At 31.9% G+C, this 7,592-nt stretch overlaps 1 long non-coding RNA gene across 1 annotated transcript; it reads left to right on the top strand.

The window, feature by feature from the left end:
• The first annotated feature begins 6,744 nt into the window (after positions 1–6,744).
• Positions 6,745–7,349, top strand: LOC129913019 (uncharacterized). The gene is made up of 2 exons (XR_008771963.1): positions 6,745–6,938; positions 7,001–7,349. It is a non-coding gene; the product is annotated as an uncharacterized LOC129913019 (long non-coding RNA).
• Positions 7,350–7,592: the final 243 nt, after the last annotated feature.

Here is a 7,592-nt window from a genome sequence, read left to right on the forward strand (position 1 = left end):
CAATAATTAAGACGACAACACGGACGACCGAAGAGATAACGCGTACAAAAACAGCACTAACAGCAGCACAGTGCTGCACGCCGCGCCGCAGCAGTAGTGTGGTCGCCCATGCCTTAACTGATTTTAAAATCAAAGATACTCCACGTCATATCGTCATAGTGGCAAATGCATTTTGACCATAAGATACGGATGCAGATGCTGATACAGATACTTAGGCTGCGTTCAAACAACCACCCTGCGTTCGTATACCACCCTTCCCCAAGCCCAAGCTTCAATATCGGTGAGGAGATCTTAACTGGAGATCAGAACGCAAACTCATTTACCAAAGAGGATATACGTAATGCGGTGACACGAGGTAGCTAAAACAGTGATGCCAAAAAGTTACGGAAACGAAAAAAGTTTTAAATTTAGCTTATAATTATATTTTTTAAGGTTCTTATAAAAATAATTTGCTTTATTAATCCAGTCAAATAAGGGTTTAACCTCGGAATGAATGTTAGTAGAAATTTTTTTTGCTCAATATCTTCCTTTTGCCATTCTATAACATATCTCAAAAGTCTAGAAAAATCTCATGTCCGCTTGTCGCGATTTCAAGGTCAAATCGCGAAATGGAGATTTTCAAAATTAGCAAAAATAGGCTATGGTATTATATACACAAATGATACATGATTTCAAGGTATTTTTTAATGCTTATTCCAAAAAATCAAGGCAATCTGACGTCTCTGAAAAAAGTTATACCTGTTTTTCATCTTTCAACCCATATTATTATAACAGTTGCTAACTTACTACCTAAAAACCCTTAAAAGTAATGGTAGCGGAATCATATTTTGCATGAGGGTTTTCATATCCATTATCATTAAGAATCAAAACAATGCAATGCAAAAAAACATTTATATCTATGACAAAATGGTATTTTTTGAGAAAAGAGGAAATTTTGGGATGTGCACTAAAAAACATCCTGCTACAATCTTGGAATTAGTGGTAATAGGTTAATTTTTTTGTTTCTATCTTTGTTTGGATATTCTATAACTTATGTCAAAAATCTAAAAAAATCTCATGTCCACAAGTTCTAATTTCCCAGGTTAAACTAAGTTAGGTGCAGATTTAAAAAAAAATAATAAGAAAACTTTAGATTCTTATATGTATACCAACATAACCCATATCATTTCAAGGTATTTTTTAACGCTGATTCCAACAAAACCCACAGTCAAATCAATATGACCATCCCTGAAAAGTAATGTACCTTATTCATGTTGATCTGACACAAATATCTGAAGAGTAGTTTTTCAATTTTTTCAAATCTGCACCTTATCTTCAAACCAAGAAAATTAGGACATGAGATTTTTTAGATTTTTGAGGGTAGTTAAAAAATATCCAAACAAAGATTAAAATGAAAATGCCTATTAGCACTTATTCCTAAGATGAACAAGAATCTTCTTTAGTGCATATCCTAAAATTTGCCCCTCCATCAAAAAATACCATTATTTCGTAGGTATATATATTTTTTGTAATGGATTGTTTTGATTATTAATAATGATGGATTCTAAAATCTTCATGCAAAATTTGGTTCATCTACCATAACTTTTAAGGGTTTTTCGGCAGTAAGTTTGCAACTGTTATAATAATATGAGTTGACAGATGAAAAACCCGTATAACTTTTTCCAGAGACGTCAGATAGTCTTGATTTTAGATTTTTTGGAATCAGCATTAAAAAATACCTTGAAATCATGTATCATATGTGTATATAATACCATAGCCTATTTTTGCTAATTTTGAAAATCTCCATTTCGCGATTTGACCTTGAAATCGCGACAAGCGGACATGAGATTTTTCTAGACTTTTGAGATATGTTATAGAATGACAAAAGGAAGATATTGAGCAAAAAAAATTTCTACTAGCATTCATTCCGAGATTTACCCCTTTTTTCTCCTTATTTGACTGTATTATACAGGGTGTTGCAAAAGTAATTTATCAAACGAAATATGCTGATAGGCCAACTTTAGGGCTCTCAGAATTTGGTAACTTGTTCATCCCAAATCCTTACGGTTTTCGATTTAATGCAGTTTTTGTAAAAGTTCGAAAAATCCCGACTTTGCAACAGTATTTTGCTTCCTCTGCTCATAATTGATTTTTGTTTTTTACAATTCTTTTACGAAAACATTGCCTAATAAAAAGAAATAATTAATTAATCAAAATATTTTTTATTTCACACGCCATTTTGCTGCAAATTAGTTAACAGTTCCATGTTTTATAAAAACTCAATTTCTTTCTTTTATTTCAGAGCAACACCCTGAACGAAATTTATATGTTGTGGCACTGGTTTATTATTTTGAAAACTTTCCGTGTTACTGCAGTTTTTAAAAATGTATAAAAATTTCCAAAGTTGAAATTAGAACGGAAGATATTTTAATTTGAATGCAAAAAAACAGACGTTTTCAGAGCAAAATGACAAACAAAAATCGAGGCTTTTGTTCAAAAAGAAATAAACAAACAACAGTCGAGAAAATGTGTTTATTTTTCTTTGTTATTTTTCTCTGAAAAACCCTGTTTTGTTGCTTTTAAATTGTAATATCTTCAGTTCTAAATTTTTTTAGTATAATTCGTACGTCGAATAACATCACCGTTCTTCTTCTTAGGCAATCTCAAAACACCGTATTTTATCGTCCTGAGTATATTTACTTTTTTTCAAAAATAATATATTTCTCAAAGCTATTAGAAATATAAATTTTTGATAACTCAAAATCTTAGTGGTCAACATAAATAATCTTTAAACAAATTCCAGTTTGCACTTCTGATTTGGATTAAAAAAGAAACGTATTACGAAAAAATATATGTTTCGGATTAAACATCAAAAAGAATTTGATTGAAAATTAGTTTTCAAGTCTTTTCTGCATTTCACTTTTTGCGCATTCACTTGCCGAAAGTGAAATTTGGTGTTCTCCATTTTTCACTTATTAGATTTTCGGATCGAATTTAATTCACTTTGTTTCTGTTAGTGAAATTTGTGCCTTTTTCAATGAATCTGCAATTTTTGGACAAAATATTATCAAAGCTTATAATTTTATTGTTTTATAATGTTTCAAGATGTTCAAAGCAGTAATAATTTAAATTCAGAAACAAATAAAAATGGACGATCCTTCAGTTTTGACAGTTCGATGCAAGTTCGCAGTTTTCGAAATCAATTGAAATGAAGAATATGATATTTTATTTCACATGAAATTGAAAAGTGATTTCAATTCACTTTGGGTCAAATTGCGGAACATGGATGTTCATATCGAAAATAGTGATCAGTATAGCTCAAAAACTACACGTGATAGGAATAAATCTATAAACAGTTTTGAATTCAGCATATGACAAAGTTTGAACGAAATAAATTGTTTTTTTAAGGATGGATCAACTCCTTGCTGTTTATGTAAAATGTTTGTGACACAAGAATTTCGCATGAACGCATGAAACAGTAATACGAAGCTGTCGAGAAGCACTCTCAATAAAAGATGAATAAATAAGAGAGAAACATTTTTCGTACATTTACCCTGTACAAAATTTTTCAAACATTTTACAGCCCCCTCCATTTATTTCTGGATACGCCACTGACCATATAAAGAAAAGAGGAATATGCGTGAAATTTCACACTTAAATAGGTACAAATGTTGGTAAACTTTCTTCATAACATTGCAGGACTGATATTCAAACTTGGTGATATGTACAAACTCAAAACTTCGGTTAAATACCTGACCCTGTTTTATATAGTGTCACCACTGTGCAACGATTTTAAAATAATGAAGCGACACGCAGGACGAAAAGGACGCAGGAATGCGCACACAAAGTGATGAGATTATTCACAGTGATAAAGGATCATGGTGGCAGTAATGACGACCGGCAGTCGCAAATCAGACGTTCAACACTGGAAGCATTCGCGTCACCGTCATCATCACCATCGTCATCGTATAGTCTTCACCTCCTGTTCCAGTGCTAAGCTTGCGTGTGGATCTTTGTGGCATCTTTTTAATTTCATCTTATCTTGATTCCCTGATCAGTTTCCTAAGATCACTTATGGTGCATCATGAGGTGTGTTGTGCGTTTTATTGCTGCCGAGATGAAGGGCTTTGAAGATATCTTTCCAGCTATGTATCTATACTCCCTAAAGACCAATGCCTATGCAATTTGAAATAAGTCGAAAATTTCTTAGAGATTTATCGACTTGAATCGTTGGTGGATTAGTACCTGTTTTGTGTGTCATAAGTACCATGTCAACGGAAGCTGTCCAAACAGTGTAGAGGTAAAAGTGACAGTTTTCCCAAATAGAGATTACTATCGGCACAGCTGCTGTGGTGGTGGTGGACCCAAAGACATGCCATTGGTATTGTCTTTTTCTTTATTCAACCTTTTGTCATACTCATGCCTAGGAAAAAAGACCTCAATGTATTTTTATCTGACAGGTAGCCAAGTCACGTGACAAGTCATTGGCTTTTGTTATATTATAAGCAACTACAATCATATACGAATGTTCGTTTTTATCTGATTTAGGCTGATAAACGGCTTTGAGTGTCAATTGTCAAGAATCAATATTGTTTTCAAATCATAAAAGGATTTAAAAAAATTTGGATCGATGTACAAAATATTGGGGCATTTTAATTAACACCAGGAATAACACAAGAGAAGAAATTTCTGTTAAAAAAAAAAGACTTTTCAATTGAATGCGCGCCCAGAAAATCCGTTTTATAAAATAGAGCACAAATAATAAGATTTCTCAACGGTTTTATTACAAGCGTAAGAATTTACTTTTAATTTGTTTTCTTATCAAAAAAAGAAACGAGGTAGGTAGGTACTTTAGATTTTCGTCATTAAAAAAATGGATGACACAAAGATAGGTTTTTGTGTGATCTATACAAAAAAATCTAGTTTTATATTCATCTATTTATAATATGTCCTGAAAATGTGAGTTTTTGAGTAGATAGTATCTCTTTAAACCGTCTTTTAATGCACGTTTAAGTTTTATGGAACTTAAAAATGTCGAAAAAACTCAATTTCGACAAAGTTGAACCTATTTCCGAGCGACATTATGTAAAACTTAAGACTCATGAAAACGGATTAAAGGCCCCAACTTTAAAAGACAGAAGCAAACGGATGCTTATGTCAAAACAAAGTTTTATCCGGTTCATGCCCTGCAAATCAGTTCAAACATGTCCTCCTTCTTCGAAAAATGGATATGTATTATTTCTAACAAACTTTTTGAAAAAAACCACCCATACCTATATAAATCACCATGGCTGTACTATTACTCGCTCATAGTGTTGTCAAAATGAAATTTTCTTAGAAACCACCATTCATAGTGACATTGCTCTTGTAACCTTGTAACACTCATTTCATTGTATCCTTTATACTTTTCATTCAAAATTTTATGACCGAGCCATATGAAATGCGTAAAATTTCATGAATATTTGATTAACTTAGAGTTTTAGTCCTGTGGTTTTCGAACAAAGTTCGCATAAAGTACGCTTGCAAATACTTTACTTTTGCACTCATTACCATAAATGAAGTTACCACCTCGATCTGCGATGCTTATTTATTTTTTTTTTTTTTTCAGCTTTTTACTCATTCCAGACGGAGGAGCACATAAACAATCTGAGATTACACCCGCTGCACATGGTCCATAACTAGGCTGAGTCTCCAAAATCGACACAAAAGACTTAATAACGACTTAAAACGTGCAAAAGGCTGGAAAGACTGTTATTTGATACTCTTAAGGCAACAAATGCAAGCCTCCTCTCCTTCAACAGACCGAATGATGGAGAAGAAACCGCCGAAGTTGACAGGAATACATTTACGGCTGATTTGTAGTTGGGGCGGATTTTATTTATTAAGTGCAATGTGCAAATGAATTAAATTTACGATTAAAAGAGAGTTTCCTTTCAGAAATATTTCTTTATGTATAGAGAACACTCTTGAAAGGCGAAGCTTATTTTATTCATGGATCGGTAAAAAAAAAACTAAATTAATAGATTTGTTCGGGCGAAACGGCGCCGCGCGCCGCTTAAAAGACTTGCGCCAACGTATAGGTAACAAATTGCAACAAGCCAATCGGCGCGCGGCACCTATCAAATTTCATAGCAAACAAATTAGGTATATCTATGAGAGCGCGAGTGGCTTTTATGTTGGATACTCAATACACTCAGAGAAAAACTTGTGTGACACCTGATAACTATTCACAATAAGGATAAGGATACCATGTGTAACACAGATGTCGCCTCGCTTCAACAAAAATTTTTCCCTCAGTGAGGAAATATATTGAAGGAGAAAAACACGGAAAATAATTTAAGATTAATGGCGTACTAATATAAGATATATTATATAGCGGGTTTTAACACTTTGGATAAGAGAAGAAATACTTTAATGGGAATTCATTAATTTTATCAAAATAAAATACAAAACTTTGGAAAAAACGCTTTGTTATGTGTAGACACAAACAATCTTTTTACCCAACAATATTTATAGAGTCAAAATTGGGAGGAAATAACTTCTAGTTGCAAGACACACAAAAATTGTTATTTTTTTAAGCAAATAGAAAGGAAAAAGAGAACAACACACTTATCTGTTGACTTCAGCGGTGACTTTAGTAGCTAATCAATACTTCAATCCCAGTACGAAAAATGCTGCATTTTCCTAGAAAATCTTTTCTAGTACCACCACAATAATTAAAAATTGAGTTTACAGTTTTTTTCAGTCAAAAAAATCTAGGTTTGAAAATGTTGTAGTAGAATATTTAAAATTACAGTCGTTCAATGTGAAAAAAAATTAAAACGATTTTTCTTTTATTTTTATAGCTATATTTTCACGGTGCATTAAATTTTTGTTTATAAACTTTGTATGCGATATTAAAAAAAAAAACAACAATTTATTTTTCTTATGTTAAATCGGGCTTCTTTGGTCTTCCTAATGTATATGCAAATAATATTTTATTGTAAATTTAACTTCAATAATACTGCAGTTTCTCCCATAGTTATAATACCGTTAAAATAGCAAGAACTGAGATAAATCTTTCTTCAACGACTCCAGAAGCTAACTTCCAAATGCTCCCAGAGCAACCAGCGACAACAGCACTGAAACCCAAAATGGTGAAGGAAGTTATTTTTTCGATTCCTGTAAGTTTTAAATGCAGCTTAGTACATTATTTCCAAGCTTAATAAAAATTCTTTAGCAACAATTCTTGCTTTTACAAAATTTTACCCACCTTTACTAACAATATTCCAATTTTGTATTCTAAACTGATTTCAAAATCAATTGGATTCACTTTAAAATCATATTCTATCAAAATTTTTTATCACATAATAAATTGAAAGTGTTATTAATTTAATTTTCTTTTCCTTAACACGGTGTTTAAGAGAATTCAAATACATATTATCATAATTATTTAAATAACATAAATGTTAGCAAATTTATGCATATATTAATATAAATTTTGTATTCAGTGTTAAAAACTTTGAGTCTTTAGCTTCTTCATTGGGAGTCTATGTCTATTTGAGTTTGCACGATTTAAAAATGAGTCATATTAATCTTCTGATATTTATCTGGTTATTTACTATTTTAAATTT

This window comes from Episyrphus balteatus, chromosome 3, assembly GCF_945859705.1.
Source record: "Episyrphus balteatus chromosome 3, idEpiBalt1.1, whole genome shotgun sequence".
In the NCBI taxonomy this organism is placed as follows: domain Eukaryota; kingdom Metazoa; phylum Arthropoda; class Insecta; order Diptera; family Syrphidae; genus Episyrphus; species Episyrphus balteatus.